Below are 23,811 nucleotides of genomic sequence, written 5' to 3' on the forward strand. Positions count from 1 at the left end.
GGAGCAGAAGACTCTCATCTGTCTCTTCCTCAGGTGTCTAAGGAGAGAGAAACTTAGTAAGTTTAGGATCCAGATGGAGCTGGAGAGAGTACAATAGGTTCTCCAGGAACAAGCTTTAGAGATTGAAATAAATCAAGAACTAGTCTCTGCTCAGAGAATGGAGGAGATGGTCTCTTCCAGCAGAGAGACTGGGCGTTACATGGTAAAATGCATAACCCAGAGCTCAAATGTCTGCTGAATCACTGGAGGAATGGTATAACTAATCACCCGAGAAATGGATCTTCAAATCAGGAGAACACTAAGATTTGAATTTAATTTATGTGCCTATCATTACTCAAGTCTGGATTACTTTAGCCTTTATACAGTCTCACACCTTTATTAAAACTTGTTTAAATACAAACATATTGACTTAAAATTTGGTTCAATAAATGGCCTCTCAAAACAAAGTATAAATTCAGCATGTGTGTTGATTCTCTGATCTCGATTTGGACCAGTTATTGAAATAGCAGCAGCAGCGGCAGCAGCAGTAGCAGCAGCAGCAGCAGCAGCAGCAGCAGCAGCAGCAGCAGCAGCAGCAGCAGCAGTATTGTAATGAAATAAAATGAAATGACCTAATTGCAGTCACCTTTTTTCTCTCTCTCTTCCATTGCGTTTTTAGAAAAATGGGTCAAAGTCAGTAGACTATTTGTGTTCTTTTCCTACTTTCAGTTTATTAACTTGAGTATCTATTTCCTGAATAGAACAAGATTTTCCTAAATAAAAAGGATAAATATGGAATAAATAAAAAAGTCATAATTATACTATGAGTTAGGTACATCCTTTTCCTGCACACCAGAACTAATCACCTTCTGATTGCAAAAGAGATATTATTTTCTTCTAATAACTTTTATAAACCTTCTTTCCTTCCTGTAGGTGGAATGGCTGAAAAATGAAGAACCCATTGACTCAGAACAAGATGAGAACATTGACACCAGGGCTGACCATAACCTGATCATCAGGCAGGCACGACTCTCTGACTCAGGGAATTATACTTGCATGGCAGCCAACATAGTAGCCAAGAGGAGGAGCCTGTCAGCCACCATGGTGGTCTATGGTAAGACCAGCCCAAAGGTCAGGAATGGATGGGGGGGCAGAAGGCAGAAAAGTAGAGAGATGTGTATTTCACTAAACGTTTCCCTGCTTAGAGCTGAAAGGACCTGGGGGGGCTCTCCACTCCAGTGCTCTGTCCTGCCTCCCCCACTTGCCAGATGAGGAAACCTCCCTCTTGGTATTGATGTGCTTGCTGTTCTGCCCAATATTGGACTTCAATTAGATAGTGACATTTCCAGTCTCTCTCCTTTAAAAATAATAATAAAAGTTGTTTGTTTTCTTCCGTTATGCTTATAGTTTAAAAGCATAATGGGCAGCTTTTGCTTCTCTCTATTCCCAAACCCACCGTCCACCTCCCCCCAATTCCCTCTGCCAGTTGCTTTCTCTCCTGGCATATGAAATCACCAAAAACAAACATTACTATTTGCTGACTATCTCAGGTATTATAGAAAAGAAGTTCCCAGATGTTTAACTAAAGGCATTTCCTTCCATGTGTGGTTCTTTTACAAACGAGAAATATAATTTTCCATGGAGAAAAGAAATCACAACAATTTTGCCCTTAAAAATCTTAAAATAATTGCTAACATAATCCACTCAAGTTTGATAAGTGGTATTTCTATCACATCAAAGTAAGATATAATAACAAGTTCTAAAAGACTCTAACTACAGAGATAGAGATTGTAACTTAGGTAGATTCAACACAGTTTTAATCCTGATCTCATTTCCAACTTAGGTTCTTTGAACAATTCCAGTCATTCTTATGAATGTATACCTTTTTAATTTTAAGGCAAAAATTTTTCATAAATATGATTATGTTTGTTATCTTTATATTTCCTTATCTTGTGATTGTTTCATCTCTACAACTTCTCCTGTTCAGATTTCCTATTTAAATGTTGATTTTAAAGTTCATTTAAACCTACTTCTGTGGTTTAAAGCCTGAAAAAAAGTACAAGTACATAGAAAAGTGAGATTATTTGCAATTGCATCTGAGCATACTGGTGTCATTTTCTAAATATCTAAATTAACTAAAATCTGTCCTGTAAGAGAGAGAAGTCAGTAAAAAACATGACTTTCCTTATGGGCTTCCCCATCGGGCTGTCTTATTTAAAATTGTATTTCAAATTACTGACTCCTTATTTTGCACATTTATATTACATTTCTTTTCTAATCCTTTTTGTGCATTTTCATTCAAAATGAGCTCAGCTGCTGAGGATTTGGATGGAGGATCTGGAAAAGTGTAGGTCATTCCAGGGTGTTGATTTTATGAAGTGAATTTCCATGGGGATTTTTCACTTCTGAAACACATGTGCTCAAACACCACTGTATTAATATTACAAGTGTCTGTATGCACTTCTAGTTGTGCAATGATTCTGAAAAATGTCTGTGAAATGTCCAAAGTTGCTTTCTGTGACATTAGTGCATGGGATATTTGGACACAAAGCAGTTACAAAGTTTTCTTTGGTTTAATTTTGTAACACCACTCCTCAACATAAGCATTCCATGGCATACAGTATATATTCTAAAATCAAACAAAATTTAATGTTATTGTATCTAACAATGATAATCGAAGACCTTCTAGATTGAGAATCATTGACCAACACTTGCTATTTAATGATCATGTTCTACTTTGCACTTGCTTCAGAAATAAACATTCACCTTATAATTCGGCTTGCTGATTAAAAGGACAGCTGATAATAACTATGCTTGATGATTCTATATCCTGTGAGAACAAGTCCCAAAGTAAAGCCCCAGCAGCTGAAATCAAGAGTGTAGTAATACAGAAGTGACCATAGTCATATCCTAATCTCTATTAAACTCGTGTTTACTTAGTGCCTACTATGTGGAAGATGCTCTGCTAAACATCAGAAATATAAACCTAAACAATCTATCTAGTCTATCTTTCGTATTGGAGCTTACAATATTGTGTGAGAAACTATGTAAACAAAAATAAAATGTTCTAACAATGGCCACAATAGGTGTACAAATGCTATGAAAAGTTGAATGTAGGCGGTCATCAATTTCTTGCCATCCTTCTCTTTCTTTGTCCATTATTCACCTTGGAGGGGAGCCACATTTCTCAGTAGCATTTCAGAGAAAAGTGAGAGAAATTTTTCAAAAAAAAAATTTTCAGAAAATATCCCATAATTAATGATCCAAGTCTTCAGACCAAAGAAAACAAATGGAATATGAAGTAGTAATGGAACCATCCTGGTGAAATTCAGAATGTAGGAGGCAAGTTAATGATCCCTAATGCTATCAGACAGAGAATGAGAAATTATATTTTAGGACTTGGGAATGATAATGGTATTGCATTTTTTAGAAGTAACAGCGGAAATAAGATGACAAGCAAATATGCCTTAACAACTCGGATGGGAATTTGTTCCTACCTTAATATTATGTGAAAAATCACTTTAAAAAACCCATTTATTCTCAAAAGCTATTGGATAGTTCTCTATAAAAGATATCACTTAGATAAAGAAAGAAGGAAAGAAAGAAAGAGAAAGATGAATATGTCATCTATATGTGACAGCTACACTGAGAAGAACTTTATAGTCTAGCCAGACAATTTGGATGGAAGAATTTGTAATAGTTACACAGGAAACTACAAGAATCAATTATTAACTCTAGGAGGACCAGTTTTATTAGAAGAGTGGGGGAACAGGAATAGGAAAGACAGTGGAGTGACTCTAACATGACTTTCCTATGTACTTATAGGAATACTCCACAATGAATCTTCACATCACATACATGCACAAAACTGGAATCCTAATTAGAATACGACATACTCATGTTTGCATAAATATGTCAAATAAATAGTACTATTGTGTATAAAAAGAACAAAGTAAAGAAAAAAAAGAAGAGCGATGCAATCATATGCCACTACGTGGCTAAGCTGTGAATTTTTTTATGTAGTCAAAATAAAAAATAGTAAATACTAATTTAACTGAAAATTATGAAACAACTATTTTTGAGTCTCGGGTCTGTGAGAGGTAGGGTTAAAGATGATGAGAGAAATAGGTGTAGAGAGCTAAAGCCTCATCTTCTATAGTAGGAAGTTAAGAGATAATATCTAAAGTGGAAAAACTATTACATTACCATCACATTATTTAGAAATATGGAGGTAAATGTCAGAAGAAATAGCTAAAAATAATCTACATTCTGATTTTTTACTACTGCAGATTCTCTACAATATATCTGAAGTGTCCAAACTTTCTCTTTTGCCCCTTCCCCACTCCCTATACTACTCCCTCCTGATTACACAAATTGCAACCCCACATCTTAAGCAACTTAAAGTACCATTTTAGATCTTTATCTTGGGCCACCAATGTCAATACAGTGCTGCATGAAATTCTGAGGTGACTTCTTTTAGGGATTCCTTTCCTTCCACAACCCTCCTGGGAATTCCTCAAATTCAAGACAGTTATTCTTGGTAATTATCTTAGTCCTGGACTTTCTGAAATGTTATCTGAATAGAAGTTTAACATTCATAAAATAATATGTAAATAGCATTCAATCAGCAAATAAATAGGAAAAGAGGAATTCTCCATTGCAGCATTCCTAAACTTTTCTTGGATACCTCACTTGTAGCACTTGGGAAAATGGCAACTTTTAAATTCATCTTCTCAAAAGTGGGTGCCTTGATTTTTCCTTTGGGATTTCACATATATACATATATATATACAATATATGTGTATGTATACACAGAAAAATATACACACACATTTACATAAATGTACACATATAATATGTATGTATATATGTATATACCTGTACATGTGCATGCACATAATATGCATATATAAACATATGTACAACACACATAATATAGAAGTATAAATGAACACATGATTGATTTATGACTGTATATACATATATTTATATGTATACTTGTGTGTATATCTGTCTCTCTCTATATATACATATACAAATACAAAAAATGAAAATGTGATTAATTCCTAGGCTATTTTTAGATACCATCACACAGTCTTCCATATTTAATAGATGGGAAAAGGAAGATATAACAGTATTGTTACCTTTCTTTTCTTACTTTTTTCCTTGGAAAGTTAGTGTTTATTCTGGTTTCACTTAGAGATTTTGTTCATGTTTACCCATCTCATGTTCAATTTCTAGGTTATATTCTGATTCTACTGTTGCTTAAAGTGCATGCACACACACACACACACACACACACACACACACACACACACACACACACACTAGTGATCACAGAACATGTACTCAGTCCCTGTGAAAAAGCAGAGAAGATACAAGGAGAATAATTGCCTTTCACTTAAATGTAGATTACACTTCCTAAAATGTACTTTTGCAAGAAAAGAATGCATCTGAACCAAAAGGATAACACCTCAAAGCTTTGTTACTACATGGTCTGCATCATGTTAGTGGGATGGAGACACTGGGAATATGAATATCTTCTTGAAGTTTTAAATTTTGATGTGTCTTAGCTACTCTCAGGATGTCAGTTTTGTACATACTATATGACCATGAACATTTATTGGAGTGAATTAGACAACTGGGATAGACAATCAACAATATAGAACAGACGTGAGTTTAGCTTAATACAGTTCTTTAAATGTGTGGTGAACTAATGTCAAAGTGACCCCTCATCACACATCAGTTGTGCGGGCCCAAATGATGTTCCTTTTTTTCTCGATGAAACTGTCAAAAAATCAATTATCCAGCAAACTAGATTGCGCACATTGGGACACTTTCCCACTGCCACCCAACTCAACAGCAAAATGAAGAGAAATGCTTTTCACTGACAACTAAAGTATCAAGATGCTCATGTGCAGCCAGAAGGCTCCGTGGAGATAAGAATTTTTTATAATTTCCTTTATGAGCAAAAACCAAAAATGTTAAACACTTTAAAAAAGCATTTCTATGAGTTTAGTCAAGACAACCAACTTTTATTAAGAGATAATTAGTGCTCTTTCTTTGAAATATTTACATTCTGTAATCCACATTAGAGGAAGATAGAATTAAGTTGTGGGGAAAAGTTTTAATAATACAATGCAAGAATTTATCTCCTAAGAGTCTATGCAGATGTTCTCCCTTTAGCAGCAATCTGTCCCTTAATCCCTTACTAAATCATTCTCCATATACTTTTATATTCTTTGTCTAATGCTGGAATTTACTCATTATACTTCATTAGTTCTCAATGGAAAACATAAAACTCTTGTTGAATTTTTTATTAGTAAACTGCTCAATGGAGATTGAAATACTTCATATGAAATAGATTCCTTGTCTTTAAGCTGTCTGGAAGTCACAGAAATGTTAACAGATTACAATATAAACCATGTAAAATGAGCCAAGTAGAGTAAGGAAGATATCACTTTTTCTGAGAGGCCCATCCAAGTTCCCAACACTCTTGGTTTTCAGAAGAAAAATGAAGAAAGTAGGCACAGAAATTAAAAATATTCTTTTAATGTTAATCCTATTTTTTTATTTATATCTCAGAGCTTTTATGGAAAATTTTTTTCTCATTCTTTGCTCTCAGAATAGAGTCACTCCAGGAATCAGGCAAATTTGAAAATTAACCCTTGCCCTCTACTAGAAGTCCGTTCATCAGAAAAGAACAGGGTGTTGCAAAATTGAAAGCTATTATTTCGGTGGTGCCCTATTTTTACCGCCAGGTTCCTGAGCAGTATCTAATTTTCTTTCAGGGAGGAGTCCAAATCCTGGCAGGGCTTGACTTACCACCCACTTTATAGCTCAGGGCAGTCAGTCATGGAGATTCTCTTAAGGTTTTCTTAAGCCACACGAGAAATCTGAGGAAATCTTGGAACATTCATGGTATTGTTTTCTGCTATCACTAAGACCTTTCTGGGGATATGTGGTTTACAGGAGGTCCTTGATTTAAAACAATCATGAGAGATAATATTTTCTCACAGATGCAGGAATTTCCCGATACCTGTGTTTTTTTGGGGGAGGAGGGGTCTCCATTTTTTATCTTTCAAAAGCATAAAGCCTTTTCAATAGTGTTCCACCCTTTAAGTTCAGAGCACCTGTGGCATTTAGTACCACACTGTGCCTTAGATGAGTTATGCAAAGCAACTAATTAATGAATCATCACTTTGCAGTATCTCTTCTCTATAGAATCCCTTATCACCAAGGAAAATTATTGCCTTTTCTGTAACTTTTTTCAGTTGGAATTTTTCATACAACAAGAAATAGCTTAGAGTTAAATTTGGTGCTAAAAGTCTGGTGCCTCCCCCACCCCTTTTTTGGATGGCAAAGTAATATGATTGAAATGTGGTTTCCCCTCATTATAAAAAGATATTTCTGTGCAATAAGGGATGTGGGTTATCATCACCATAGTGAGTTGTCGCTTTGCTTAAGTGGTCACTTTATTTTTAGCTTTGCTATCATTTCTAAGAACACTCCAATAGTAGACCTAGCAATCACTAAGTGTAAATAGAGATAACAGCTACATGAACACAGGTGCTCAAATAGCAAGGTGACAACAGGGGACTGAGGTTTTAGTCGTTACATAAGCTCACTTTTTACTGAAGTCAAGAAGAAAAAATTGTTGGAGTCTTAACCAGTTCCATTAGTTCAGTATCCTTTTAGGGATCGATGCCTCTGATACAGTTTTCATCTTACTTATGCTTAATATCCATAATTTTACTTCATTTTATTTTCTACCTATATACTTGATTTTATCACTGCTTGCTTTCTATATGAACTCATGTAACTTTTCTTCTTTTTTAAAATTTTTTTTTTATGATTGCGGATGGACCTTTATTTTATTCATTTATTTGTATGTGGTGCTGAGAATCTAACCCAGTGCCTCACACATGCGAGGCAAGCACTCTACCACTGAGCCACATCCCTAGCCCTGGAATTATGCAACTTTTCATTTAAAACGATTTGTAGAAGCTCATGCTTCTGGTTCTTAAGCAATATTAAGGGAATCAGAAACTTTTCATGATAATGGTAATAGTAAAAGCAGAAAAAATTTCCATTTATTAAGCATGTGTAATGGATCAGGTACTATGTTTGGTGTGTTACTTATACTATCTCCTTTAGTAGTAATACAAAATACTCATAAATAAGAAGAAATGTTTGCAGGACTAAGTAAACAGCTTAATATCAAATAACTTTCGCTGGGCAGGGATTATTATCTCCTTATTTTGTAAAGGCAAGATATTATTAAAGAATCCTTTTTTTCCCCTGATGCTGCCTTATTTGCCTAAATTCTATATGACTTCGTTTTAATCACATCTATAATGGAAATATTGAAAAATTGTTGAGGAGAAATAATGACAATGAACTAACATAATCATAATGAGATAATAACACGCACAGAGCACTTAGTTTAAGGCACACTGCAAGTACTCATGGAGGTTCAGTGCCACTCTGGGTGGCTGCTGCTGCTGCTGCTGCTGCTGCTGGTGATGGTGTTGATGGTGGAGATGATGATAATGATGATGATGGAGATGATGAGAAGGACTCCATCAACTTTTGACTGATCTTAGGTGCAGAATTCATGGCTGAGTATGAGCTAAATTTAACTCTTGCCTTTATTTCAGTATATAGGTGTGATCAGACCAAAAAGTATATGCAATGATTCAAGGTCTCAAATGGCATAGAGTCAAAGTCAGCACTCTGAGCCTGCCCAGGACTTTTCTGGTGAACCACTCTATTTAAATTGTGGAAAAATCACTAGTGCTCTGTTCTCTCTGCTCTCATGTAACTTTTCATTTCAAAAAGTTATTTCTGGAAGCTCATGCTCCTGGTTCTTAATTAACTTGAAATTTCATCTTACAAGAGTGATGCTAACCTCTGGCCTCAGCCTTTGATGACTTTTGCCAATCACTTATTTTTCTTCCCCTTTAACAATTTTTATTCTATCATTAATAGGATATCTGGAAAAACTCTCACAGATTAACACTTTTCAATCCTGATTATCCTTTGCCTTCCTCTCTCTTTTCCTCCCATTCATTCTACAAGCATTTATTGACAAGTGGTATTGACAATTCCTAACATGCTAGATATTTTGCTAACTGCTGGGGGGAAAAAGAAGCCCTAATTAAATCTCTAAACTTGCTCTTTGATCTTTCTAAATTTCCTTTAGTAGGATTGATTTTTCTTTGAATTTTTTGAACTGTATTACTAAAATATTGTATTACTGCAGTCAAATACAAAAGCAATCTTCACACATACAAACAGCTACAATAGTCTCTTCCTGTCATCTCTCAATGAGCAAATTCATATGCACTAAGTAAATTGTTGCCTTTCAGATTTTTTTGCATCTGAGTTCCTGTTTAATCCTCTCAAGTCCACTTACATATACTCTATAATCCTTTGGTCAAAATGAACAATTTCTCCTTAAACTCAGTTTCAAAGTTTATACCTCATATTTTTATTATTTAACTTCTTTAAAAATGAAGGCCAGGGCTAGGGCTGTGGCTCAATGGTAGAGTGCTTGCCTAGCATTTGTGAGGTACTGGGTTTGAGCCTCAGCACCACATAAAGATAAATAAATAAAGGTATTGTCCATCTACAACTAAAAATTTTTTTTTAAGTTTTTAAAAAATGAAGGCCATATATTTCTTAAAATTCTAAGCTAGCAAATATTAACACATATCCACAGAAATAAATTCTATATCACACTAAAGCCAATCAAATGTAGTGCTTCTCCATAAACCTGTTTGACTTAAATTGTGCTGAATTTTATTAGACCTATTCTCCTGTACAATTATTGACATTTCTCTATTTTGAAAATAAAATTCCTGCCCCAGGTCTGGGTCATATTCCATTTGACCCTGTGTTATTCCATGTTAGTTTCTAAAGAGTTGATCTCATTGTAAGACAATGCAGTCACAGTTCATTCATTTTGCAAGAAGAAACAAATAAAAAATACATAAATTTTAATTGCCCATTTAGACTTAAGGCCATGGGACCTAATCCTCTATAAATAAGATTAAACTATTCCTTAAGAATTTGTAGCAAGGTGTAAGGCAAGGATAGGTTTGGCAAAATGTAGACAAATTCCTTTTATTAAATTATAACCTTCTTAAGAAATAAAAAGAAATGATGAGCTCCCTTACTAGTTATTGTGCTGTCAATTATAGTAAATGCTCACTGCATTTACTCCTCATTTCATAAGCACAGAGTGTGGTGACTCTGGAGGTGTTGAATAGTGTATCTTTTAGGTGGTATTAATATTAGGAAAGTCAATCTGGTTCAAGAAAATGAACCAAACCAAACCAAACCAAGAAATATTACCCCAGTATCATAACACACATTCTCTCCAAAGAAAGGTCATCTGTTAGAAATTGAATATACTAGTTTTATGAGACAGGCTCTTGCTTGGAAAGTACAGTACTTCAGTCCTACACGGCAGTGTATATTGTCAGATATGATATATGATACAAATGACCCAGCCAACTCTCCCATTTTACACTGCACTGGTGAGACTTTAATTTATATACTGTAAAAAAAAGTCTGTATTCTGTAACTGAAGGACTTTGTAGAAGGCTTAGTGTAGATATATGAACCAAAGGATTGGAAACAATCTGTAGAAATGAAGGTGAAATAAACCGGGATTAGTTGGTCTAGAAATGTACATTTATGTTTTCATAGTCCATTTGAACTTTTTACATTTCCATTGAAGAAAAAGCACAGAGAACTAAAAATAGGCTGAAGCGATAGAAATTTAGGTTAGATTAAAAAAAAGGCTGAGTATATGAAATTCTTAAGCCAATTCCAAAGGAGGAATTGTAAAGTTCCTTCTGAAAGTCACTGGTTGGGATAGTTGTTTTTTATGATATCATTTGGATACAAGGATGTGAAGTAGACAAACTCTTTTCTAGACCTGTTTTTTAAAAAAATGCTAGTTTTAAATTAATATAATCATTAGCATATGAATAATTTTCTTGAGTGAGCATGAAACAAATAGTCATAAAACAATTTACTCCTCTAAAGAGTTTTTTGAAGCCAATAAATCTTTTTAAGGAAACATTTGCATTTGAATAAACCATATGGTTTAGTGAATTTGATTGTTTTTTAAAAATCATGTTTTTTCTTCATTAGTCACATTGGTATAGCTTTAAATCCTTGTGTTTCTTCATTAGAAACTCTAGTTTTCTTTCTGCAAAGTAAACTTCCAGTGGACACGGTCATACTTCGTCATGCATATTTAATATTTGAGAGAAAGACATTGTGGAATGAAGATATCTAAATGACAAATCAAGGCACTGTGGTAGTACTGTAATCACTTCTTTGAGCCAGCAGTATGACCTTGGACAGGTCACCTCTGAATGCCATTCGTCAGCTTCCTCATTGACAAATTCAAGAGAATATTGAGAAGTTGTGAACTCTTATGCTCTTTCCTTCTCTATGTTTTATTTAAGAATTTTATTGTCATACTATAAATAAGTCAGAATTTCTTCCCTTCCTCCCTTCTTTCCTCCCTTTTTCCCTTCCTTCCTTTCCTCCTTCCCTCCTCCTCTCTCTCTTTATCTCTCTTTCCCTCCCTCCCTCCTTCTTTTCTTCCTTCCTTTCCTCATTTTCTTTTCATGGAGCTGGGGATGGAACCCGGACCTCATACATGGTGGGAAAGTACTCTACCACTGAGCCACACCCCCAGTCTACAGAATTTTATTTTTAACATTTAAAAAATAAATGCCGTTTCTCATATTTTAATTTTATCATAACTTGAATTGTTAGTGAACAACTGAAAGTCATCAGTGTATTCTTAATTTCTGATCCAACTGTCAAAACTTCCCTCCTTTACTATGTTTTCTCATGCATCTTATACATTTGGACATTCATGTGAATAGTATTCCCTTTACATACCGTTTTATATTATTTCCACAAGATAATCATTTTTATTCTGAGTATTCAGGAATATAACAGTATGTTATTTATTATAAGCCCATGCTACTTTAATCCTTACTAAATTTCTTTACTCATAGAACACACATTTAAATGTGAAGACATATTAGAGATTAGAAGGCATAACAGAAGACATTTTATTCTAGTGGAAATGTAACTTTAGATTATACTATGTATGGACATATGATCAGTTTTTGTGTGATTTTACTGATTTTGGCTACTTTGAAATAGGAGTGTCATTGTCATTGAGATTTACTTCAGTTATTCAAAACAGTCACACAAAATATGATCTAAGGATTGAATGAAGGAGATTTAATATGAATTAAATCCACTTCTGATGTTTACATTTCCCAAACTCACGTTAAATACAGTTAGGAAAGACGTAGTATCTGAAATTTCAAGTTGACCACTTTAAAAACATGAAATCTTTAGGATGTACCATAGCAGCTTGTGGCTGAAACTGGCTTGGGGAAATAGTGAAGAATCCAGCCTTCACAGTGTTAATTGTGACACACACAAAAAAAATTCTTTGTGTGCTCATGATTAAGAAAAAAGTCACTCTAGTGCTATCTACCCTTTCCTTTGACAAAAGAAGGGACAATTCATTTACACCTCACCCTTAATGTGCGAAGAGATGGGATTTGTTTCATATTCTGCCATGTGGTAGAAAAACAGTCCTTATAGCTCTATTAATAAATAGGAATAAGAAGGAATGGAAACAAAGTGTGACTTTAGAGAGGAAAAAAGGAAAATCTGTATGGAGTCTATTTTAGAAATGACATTTGGCTCAAAAACGACTTGACTCACAGTTTTCTACTTACTAAATATTTTCCACTTCTGGAACCAGGGCTTAGCTCTGAAACCTAGGAAATCACCAACTCTGCACAAGATGCTAACATTTCTCTCCCTCTTGCTTCTTCAAAGATTATCTCTAAGCATAGACAATCTGAGCTTCTTACCTAGACAGGAGGAGATGCAAAACCAGGGCATGACACCATCCAGACTTGGCCTAGGAGAGCAGGCGGTTCCGTTAGTTTCTCCAAAATATAAGTCCACATTTCGTGGTTGAGATCATGGCTCTATTCTAGGCAGTTTTACGAAGTGTGTGATTCTAACAAAAACACCCTCCGCAGCTGGAGGGAGCCTCCGCTGAAGCCGGATCCTGTCAAGGCGTTCCTAGTGACTTCTGTCTACTAAATTCAGACTGATGTTTTGCGAAAAGGGGCCTCCACCACCAGGCCCAGATTGCCTGGAAAGTATTTCCTGCCTCTGAGAAGTGTGCATGTGAGAGAGGCTGCACAAAGGAGAGGGGAGGAGTGGAGAGAGGGCAGGGCACCTGGGCTTTTAGGAGTTCTGAGTTTTCACAGAAGTGAAGTGAGTTTGTCAAAGCTCTTGAGATGATTAGCTAGAGAGTCATAAGGTCCTAAAGCTCTTTCTATCCCACACTTGGGAGAAAAAGGAAAAGCAAGAGAGAGAGAGAGAGAGAGAGAGAAAAGAAAACATAGTTTTACCCCCATTGACAGTCTCTCCACTATGTTAAATGTATAGACACAGTTTCCTCAAAAGACCTTTGCCAGGGCTCATTTCTAAAGATCTTTTAAGAGAGCACGATGAATTGAGAGCTTTCAATAGTCATTCTTCTGAATTTTACCCCCCCCACACACACATGCTTTTAAAAATATTACTTAAAATTCAAAATGCTGCAGCCTTACATTTTGTACCTGAGAAAATTTGTAAGTCGAATCCCAAGAAGCCAGTAAATGGAAATGTTTTCTTCAGGACCTCTCTGATCCCAAGAATTCTTCACAGAATAAAGTAGTTTGTGTCACAGCACATGGAGCATTACCTCCAGTCGGAATCCTCTAGTTACACAAACTCAGGGCTGGAAAAGCATAAGACAGACTCCATCTTGATCATATTAGAGTCTTGATGACATTAAACACTTGCAACTGCTTCCATCTAGCATGACACATCCCTGAATCACAGCTCTAAAGCGGTGCACAGTATCTGCATCCTTTGTCCGTCACAAATTTTGTGAACTATCATCTGTTTATCTTTTCTGCTTTCTGTGCCTCCACTGAATGACTTCCTCCTAGCTGCTCCAGGCTGGGAACTTGGACTACCATTTGGTTTTGATTAAAACCAGACAGCCAACTCTAGAGAATTTAGGAAATAAGCTAATGGAAACTGCAAGTATGGCTTTAATTAGTGCATCAATTAATAATAGATTTAGCTCATCTTATACTAAGATGTCACAAACACAAACGCAGAGGAAGCTAAAGTCATTTTAGCAAAGGAGTTATATCAATTTTCCATCTTTTCTTACCCAAAATTCTCCCTAAGGAAAGTGGAAGGAAAGATGAGGTATGTGGCCTTGGGACATTCAGGTTGTGGAGAAACTAGTGGGGAAGTTTTGTTATTTATACCAGAGAAGCAGGAAACAGCATCGCTAAGTTTGATTATCTTGTTTGATTGAGATTACTCAGTAATGTTTCCTTCCACTTTACTTGTGATCAGTGGATTCTGTTGTATAATTCTATTAATTATAATTAAATAATTATAATTATTTTCTTTTTGCTATTTATGACTTAAACATTTTTTTTCAGCAACTGGCAATCTAATTATTGGGTCTGCATGTGGGTTGAACATTTTTAGAGTTTTTCAATAATGGGAAGTGTGAGAATAATTCCAATCCCAATAGGATATATGAGTGACATATAAAGAGGTACAAATTAATTAAGCCTGTTTGCCCTTATATCCATCCTTTTCAGCTCTGAAATCATAAGTAGTTTTCATTGCTCATGTTTATTCTCAGTTTGCTCTAATTACGACAAAGGCAAGCAGTTCCTCCAATATCATAATGACCATCTTTTTAATACTCTGTGAAAAGACTGATGAAAACTCAAAGAAGTATGTGACAGCTACTACTTCTGTTCTTACAAGATAGCTAAAATCTCTCAATATTGTTTCAAAGCATGATCTATTTTAAGACATGTCAAATAGCACTAATGACTTGAGGAGGAGAAGTATTCAAATAAAAATATAATGGGAAGAAAAGGTTTCTAAGCATTTAGATCTAAACCTTACTTGTTAAAAAATGAGCATTGGGAGTCTTTAAATTTAACCTTTAAGCATACAAGAAGGACATTCATTCTTTCATGATTTTTTTCAAAGTATTTGTATTCATATTCAAAGTTCTTTCTCGGACACTAGCCCATTTAGTTTTCCTGCTAGTCTTTGTGTATATTTTTATTTTACAAATAAAATATTAAGAAGTTATTTTCTCCCAGCTAATTGATGGCAAGTGACCAACTCCACTTCAGAACCTAGTTCTTTTAAGTTTTGTGCTTTAATTTTTTTCTCTACAAACTGCCTCCCTTGACTTCCACTTAATTACTGTGTGAAATTGGGAAGATTTCTTAAATCTTTTGAGTTTCAGATTCCTCTTTAAAAATAGAGACCCTTCCATATAACTTGCAGATTGGAAAGCAGGGTTAAATTCATGTACTCATGTGTTTATATATTTATATTTATTTTTCTAAGGAAAACACTGGGGCAGAATGGAAAGGGGATCAATACAATGTAAAATAATCTATATACTTCCATCTTTATCTCTGCCTCTAGTCCTTCTTTATGGTTTTTCAATATCATATGAGCATCCTATTTAATGCTTCTTAAAGTCTCCTCCTAAATGTTATGGCCTCATTCACTCTGCCCCTAACAATCAGCTTTGTTTCTGTTTATATTGGCCTGAGGAAGCAACCTATTCACATACATTTATATAGAGTGCCTTTTTAGATATCTAGATACTCTTATTAGTCAGTTTCTCCTTAAACATTAAACCAATATTTTGTCCTTTCTTCTCCAAACAAACAAGACTTAATGTTTTCTTATTAGAAGCATTACTTCCTAAATCTTTAATCACTTTTATTTATTTTTTTCCTTGTCTGTTGCCTATATACAAAGAAATCTCAGAACTTATATTCTTATGCAGGCTTAACCAAATATGCATATAGATATAAATAATGAGATGCTTCTTAAATACTAAAAATCCTGTCAGGCACATGGCAAGGGGTTTAAAATATTTGTTCCCTTCTTGCTTTCTATTTGTAAATCTAAATATCTTACTCTGTTAAATATCTACACTCTACTTGATCAGACCATTAAACAAAATTATGTTTTTTTTTTCCCTATCTGGATGTTTGTCTGTAAGATGAACTTATCTGGAGAAGGTACATGTAAAAACTTGAAAAGGGAGTATCAGGATAGAAGCTTGGCTCCAAACCTAGCCACCACTGTGACCCCGTGAAAGTTACTTGACCTGATAAAATTTACACTTAACCTCTGTAACTAAGGACTTTTAAGATTAGAGAAGATAATCCATATAAGGCAGTCTACTTTGATATAATGTTCACTGGTAGCTAGAATTATTTTTACGATTATAATTATTTTCTTTTTGGATTTTTTAATCTCTATTTTGGATGATATTTTTAGAATCTCTGTCTATCCATCAAACTCCAAGTTAAATGTACACATTTGAAACAGTGGTATCAGTAGAACAATTATTTCCTACTCTTTGGGGAGAAAAGAGTAGCAGAGTATTGAAAGTTATTTTAAAGATCAAATTTCTTCACATAGACAACTATCTAAATTGTGTCTATGTGGCTCTGATAAATCTAATTAGCTGGCTGATTTGCTATAATAGTTTATATAATGATTTCTCATTAAGAAAATTTGAATCTGAACTAGTTTCTTTTAAAAAAAATTTTGTTATAGTTGGACATAACACCTTTATTATATTTATTTATTTTTATGTGGTGCTGAGGATTGAACCCAGCACCTCACATATACTAGGCGAGCACTCTTCTGCTGAGCCACAACCCCAGCCCTGAATCTGAACTACTTTTAAAGACTTATTCTATGACTTTAACATTTTCCAATAACCCTTTTTGCAGAGCAAGATCTATGCTTTGAAAATAGTGTTTTAGGGCTTGGGGATATAGCTCAATGGTAGAGCACTGGCCTAGTATGTGCAAGACCTGAACTTGAATCCCTATAACCTCAGGAAAAAAAATAAAAAAAGTGTTTTACTCTCTAAAAATTGAGTAAGAACCAGGTGCAATGGTGCATGCCTGTAATCCGAGTAGCTGGGGAGGCTGAGGCAGGAGGATCTTAAGTTCAAAGCCAGCCTCAGCAATAGTGAGGTGCTAAGCAACTCTAACACTATCTCTAAATAAAATACAAAATAGGGTTGGGAATGTGGCTCAGTGCTCTGAGTTCAATCCCTGGTATGACCCCCTCCAAAAAAAATTAAGAATCTTCATTAATTCAGTACTTGCAACAACAACAACAACAAAAACAAAATCAGTACTTGAATTAACTTGAATTTATTTTGGTAAATGCAGGTGACAGTAAGTTTTTTTCTTTTAATTTTAATTTGTTTCATAATAGTAATGAACTTGAAATTAATACTTAGAAAAAATAAATGCACTTTTAAAACACTTAAAAGTTTCCACATGTATACAGTTTGTATAATAAATGTAGTAACACTTTGTTCGTGAAAATTAATTTTCCAAAAATCTCTATTTAACAACTTTTCTTGTAATTTATTAAAATTGCCAAATATATGTCAAAGCAACAAAAAGAAGTTATTTGACAGAATTTTGAGTTAATTTTTCAATAATTCTTACATGTACCTTCTCCAGATAAGTTCATCTTACACACAAACATCCAGATAGGGGAAAACAACAACAACAACAACATACTTTTGTTTAACAATCGTTATGTGCATTATCAATTTTTGATTAACTTTGTCAAAAATTTTAACACTCCATTTTTTATACCTGCTTCTTAGATTATTATGTTCAATGCTCTCTTTTATTGAAAATTGTTATAATTCAACAAGTATGATATGGAAAACTATCTTCATAAATTTAAAGTTGTTTTTAAAATAAACTTAAATAGTAAAAATGTATATATAGTGATATATTAAATTATTTAATACCTTGGCCCTTGAACATTAAAATATATAAAATATGTAAATATACATATATGTATGTGTGTGTGTGTGTGTATATATATAAATGATCTTAGGAGTTGATAAATCTCCTTGTTTATTCAATAAGCTTAGGACACCCTTAGAAGATGAAGATTGTGAGTTCCAGAAATAGCAAGAGATGTGGCTTGAATGGAAGAAGAAAGGAGAGAGATCTCAGGTAAGCTCAGGTTCATGATGAGAAACAGGCTAGGGAGTGTCTTGTAAGTGCTTTGGCTTTGACTCAGTAGGAGGTTTTGAGTAGAGGAGTGACCCGATCCACCTGACATTTCAATAGGGTTGCTCTGGCTGCTGTGTGAAGAGACTGAAAGGCATTAAGGGCCAAAGCAAGGAGACCAGTTAGGAGGCCACCATGGTAACTCAGGTGGTGATGGATGGTGGCTCTGTCCAAGGTAATGAGAAAGGTCAGATTTGAACTTTTTGTTGATGTTCTTCTATTAAATGCCATGCATATTCTTGAAGAGCTGAATTTTCCATGTAGGAAGTAGAGGAATATTAAAAAAGCCTTGTGAACTGAGAGCACAGGGGGAGACTATTGATTAAAGAGATAATAGCTTAGGAAAAACAAAACAATGAGAAATTTGCAAATATGCTTCTCTGTGTGAATCTTTATATAATTAACCACCTGTATTTCTCTGAAAGAAACCTAGTATCATCAAGTTCAATAGGACATTTTCACCAGTCCCACGCAGGTTACTACTACCTGTTAGATGCTGCAAAGAAAGGCATTGTTTTGCATTACTCTTTCTTCTGGTAGTTTGTGTTTGCTGCTGTTTTCTAGCATTTTTATTCCTCAGTTTATTTCTTGATTCTTCTAGGTGTCCATTGCTTTTGGCATTTCTCTCATATTTTAGATTTTTTTTAATGTACAGTATCTTTACTTATTTATATGTGGTGCTGAGGATCAAACCCAGTGCCTCGCACATGTGAGGCAGGCGCTGTACCACTGAGCTACAACCCCAGCCTCTCTACATATTTTAATAGCCTATTGAGCTGGAACTGGCACAAAGAAAGCTGCCTATATTTAAAATATTGTTTTTGAAAAATCCACATACTTGTGATAATATCATCACAAAACAAAACACATCACCTCATGTCTATCTTCATCCCTCCTTTCTCCTTCCTCCCCCTCTGCTCTCAGGCAACCACTGATCTACTTTCTATCACTGCAGATTGTTTATGTTTTCTAAAAATTTATATGCATGAAATCACCTGCATATATCTTTTCTGTGTTCTTCAAGTTCATCTAATTATTTTGAGATCCATCTGTAACATAGCAGTAGTCCATTTGTTCTTATTGCTTAGTAATGTTTCTTATACGGATATACCACAATTTGTTTACCCATTCATCTGTTGATGGACATTTGGGACAATAACATTAGGACAAACTTATTTGGCCAGTACAAATTAGACCATTATGAACGTCCTTATACAAGTTTTTATTTGTATATATTGTTTAATTTCCTTATATAGGTACCTAGGGTCTTGATATTTTAACTTTTTCAGAAACTCCCAAATTATTTCCTAAAGCCAATGTACAATTTGTGTTTCCCTGCAGTTTCTGAGAATTTTTGTAGTTCTATGGGTATGCCAACACTTGGTATGATCAGTCTTTCTAATAGATATGTTAGGTTATCTCATTGAAATTTTAATTTGCATTTCTGAATAATTAATAATGTTGACTTTCTTTCCATGTGCTTATTTGTTATCATTATATCTTTGATAAAAATATCTCTTTAGCTAGGTATAGTGGTGCATGCCTGTAACCCCAGTACCTCAAAAGCCTGAGGCAGGAGGATTGCAAGTTCGAAACCAGCCTCAGCAAATTAGCAAGGCTCTAAGAAAATTAGCAAGACCTCGTCTCAAAAAATAAGAAAGGCTGGGGTGTGGCTCAGAGGTTAAGCACACCTGGGCTCAATCCTAGAATCAATATATAAATATTTAAATCTTTTGTCCATATTTACAATATGGGGTTTTTTTCTAATTAATAAAGGGGCAGATCTTCATATATTCTAAGTATTCTAAATGAAAGTACTTCATTAGGTAAGTGGTTTGCAAATATTTTCTCCCAATATAGTTTGTCTTTTCATTTTCTTACTCTCTTTTTGGAGGGCAGATGTTCTTAATTGTGGTAAATGAAATAATTATCAGTGTTTTTCTTTTATGGATTGCATTTCTGGCCTCATGTCAAAGAAAACTGATGAATCTAAGACCACAAAGATTTCCCCTATATTTTCCTTTATTCTATGTGAAGTTTTATAGTTTTAGTTTTTACATTTATGTTCTATGATACATTTGGAGTTAATTTTTTATATTAAGTGTAAATAAAAATTCTTTTATTTTAAATACAGATATCTAATTGTTTCAGAATCATTTACAACAATTCTCTTCATGAAATTGTCTTTTCACCTTTAACAATCATCAACTGACCAAAGTATGTATACTTCTATTTCTAGATTCTCTATATGTTGTATTGATCTAATTGACTCTCATGCAATGTCACATGACTAACTAGTACTAGTAGCTTTTTGAAGATGCATATGATTTTCTATGAAAATGATCATCATATTGTATAAAAATGAAGTTTTATTTCTTTTTAAAATCTTCATGCCTTTTACTTATTTATTGTTGTTCTTGTTGTTTTATTCCACTAGAATAAAGCTAGAGTCTGCATTACACTGTTGAATAACATTCATTAAAATAGACATACTTCCCTTGTCTTGGATCTAATGAAAAACACATTTAACCTTTTACCATTGGAATATTAGCTTCAAGTGTTTTCCTTTTTAATCTTATTGTTTATTGTTGCTGATGTGGATACCCTTTTTGGTTTAACCAAAGCTTTGGCAATTGAATTCTCTCAAGTTCAGTTGTCCTCAACTGGAGGTGATTTTGTTCCCCAGGGGACATGTCAATGTTTTGACACATTTTTAGCTGTTACAACTGGGGCAAAGTGTCTGTGAAACATGCTACATGCACAGAACAGCTTCCCAGAACAAATAGTTATCTGACTCACAATATCCATAATGTTGAGGTTGAGAAACCCTACTTTACTTTTAGTTTGCTAAAAACTTTTATCAGGAAAGGATATAGGAATTTAAACATTTTTTCTAATATGATTTTTCTTGTTTTTTTGTCTGCATAACTTTTTCTTTTTAAACTATTAATATGTGAATTCCATTGATTAATTTTAAAATATTCAACAAATCTTGCATTCCAGGGATAAACAAACCTTAATCATGACATATTATCTTTTATATATTATTTATTGTATTTTATTTGCTAAAATTTTGTTAATTTTTATATCTATATTAAAAAGAGAATTATTTGTTGTTCACTTGTTATCTTTATTGTTTATTTCTAATTTAATTCCATTATAGTTGGAGAATATACCATGAGTGATTTAAATTCTTTTAAATATATTTTTTGTTTTATGGCTAGATATATAGTTGTTATGGTAGATGCATTGGAATAGAATGAGGATTTGGGGGTTTTGTTTGTTTGTTTGTTTTCTTCTTTTTTTGTAATGTTATGAATGATATATCTGAACAAAGTCTAGAAAGCTGCAGTGTTTTCACCACTGTTCTAATAAGCAGGTATAAAAGAGCATCCATTATACATAAACTGGACTCAGAACTTCAGAGAAACTTTTGCTTCAATAGATTCTCATATTTTCATGGAGCAGAGGTCACTGTAATCCTGATGTTTTTAAGTATTATTCATTTTCAACTCCATCTACCAGTTTGATAACTATTTCAACTTGAGATAAATATTAATCAGGATTCAACCAAAGCTTTGGCAATTGAACTCAGCCAAATTTCAAGTATAAACTCATCACTGCATGTGTCTGTATAAATTTTTGTGTTACTATGGATTATCAGTTTCTCAGCATGCTAACCATTATAAAGGACACAGTTAGAAATAGCTTAAACAATTCTTTATCAGACCTTGAAAACAGTTTATGTTCTTCACAGTATTTAATAGGATATCCTTACATTTATGCAATATCATTATCACAGCCTGGCCACAATTATTTTCTGGGATAGAGCAACACATCAACAGTGTTTTCTTTCATGAACTTCAATGACATGTTTCCACTTAGTGTGAGAAATGAAAATATATAGTAAAAACCTTTTAAATTAAAGTTTTCATGAAATTTCATTTGTCATTGTAAGTTAGAGAAAAATATAATTGGCAGAAAGTAGTAAGATATTTGGCAAAACTTAAATGTTAGAAAAATAGTTTGAAAGAGTTTGTAAAACATGTGTCCTAATAGGTTTCTTCTATCCTTATGTTGGAAGGTAGAATTTCACTACCAAAATAACCTTACTGTGGAATAAAATATAAAAGAATTTCCCTTACTTGTATTAGTTATTCACGGGCCAAAGCAGAGTGTCGGTTATAGTTGCCAAGTTCTTAGGTAGACAAATGAACCTCAGAAATGCAGTAGCTAGTTTATGTTGGGCCTTGCTGAGCTTCAAGTTTTTTAATGAGTTAAAATAATATTTTGGGTCTTGAGTAAAAGGTGTGAACTATCAAAAACACAGATATTGGATTTTAGAGTTTGGGACAAAAACAACTCCACATGTAAAGTCAATTTGAGCAACAGGCCCATTAAACTTGGAGACAGAATCCCCTGGTGATGGTCTCTATGAATGTTTTCCTTGCACTGTGTAGGGGCAGAGCAGGTCTGATGGTTCTGAATTTTCTAGAGAAGATTGTTCCACAAATACTATGTATTTTGTCTTAGCTCACATTTGAGTAGCCATGTCAAGTTGATTATTTTCTTGCCTTCTAGATGAGAAGATCATGAAGATAACAGAAATGGTACTTATTGCTCAACAAGAAGATAGAAACCAAAGCAACACATATCAGCAACTGGAGGAAATGAATTATAAAAAATGGTTGTCTTAAAGTGTGTCTGGTAGTTTTGTTATTTCCACCTTTTTTTTTCCAATCCTGATTAGGAAAAAGAAAAAAAAGAACAATTAAACAGCATCCACAAGGTGCAAGACACAGTGTTGTTGGGGTTTTAATGATAATTGTAACAATTGCTTTATCATTTGGTAAGTTTTGTAAATACTTAGACATGCACAGCACCCTATGAATATTTGATATTGCTTTATTTTCCATTTTAAGTGAAGTTCATTTTAAGGTTTCTTCCAAAATCCTTTTATCCTAAGGCCTAACATTAATGTTGGTACCTGAGGGATTAAAGGCTAACATGAGAAAGCCAACCAGTATTAGATTCTCTCTCCTCAGACCATTTTATATGCTTTCTCCCAGTCCTCTCTGATACCTGCATACAAACTTCTGATGCCCCAAGTACCTCTATTAATACACCCATTTTTAAGAGGGAATTGAATTATGAGATAATACGGAAAGCAACTTACTGCTGAATTTTAAAAATTCCTTGAAATGAAAACCACAAAGGAAATACCAAGTTGCTTCTCCAAAAGATGGAGGAAATTTGTAAGACAAGACATTCAGTTTCTGGTTTTTGCTTTCATTTTTGAAGACATTTCTGTGTTTCTTGGCTTTGTGTGTATATATGGGTGTGTATGTGTATTTGGGGGGGGAGTGGGTGGGTGTTTCCAGATACATGTAGCATAGTTTTGAGCCAGACCACATGTCTGTGAGTCAAATTTTCAGCCTGCATTTGTCTTAAACCATGAAGCTTTGGGTGTAACCTAACAGAACCTGGCAGGTTGTCTGAATAGTTCTTTCAACACTTGACCCAGAATACAGTAAATCATATGACATATTGTTCCAATTTTACATTAGTGCTCATATTTTAATAAAAATGG

The 23,811-nt window shown here is 34.1% G+C and overlaps 1 long non-coding RNA gene across 1 annotated transcript; it reads left to right on the forward strand.

The window, feature by feature from the left end:
- The first annotated feature begins 918 nt into the window (after positions 1-918).
- On the forward strand, positions 919-23,382 carry LOC144370346 (uncharacterized). Its single transcript, XR_013430337.1, has 4 exons — positions 919-1,093; positions 18,075-18,164; positions 20,356-20,438; positions 22,803-23,382. It is a non-coding gene; the product is annotated as an uncharacterized LOC144370346 (long non-coding RNA).
- The last annotated feature ends 429 nt before the right edge of the window (positions 23,383-23,811 follow it).

The sequence above is a fragment of the Ictidomys tridecemlineatus genome, chromosome 14, assembly GCF_052094955.1.
Source record: "Ictidomys tridecemlineatus isolate mIctTri1 chromosome 14, mIctTri1.hap1, whole genome shotgun sequence".
NCBI lineage: Eukaryota > Metazoa > Chordata > Mammalia > Rodentia > Sciuridae > Ictidomys > Ictidomys tridecemlineatus.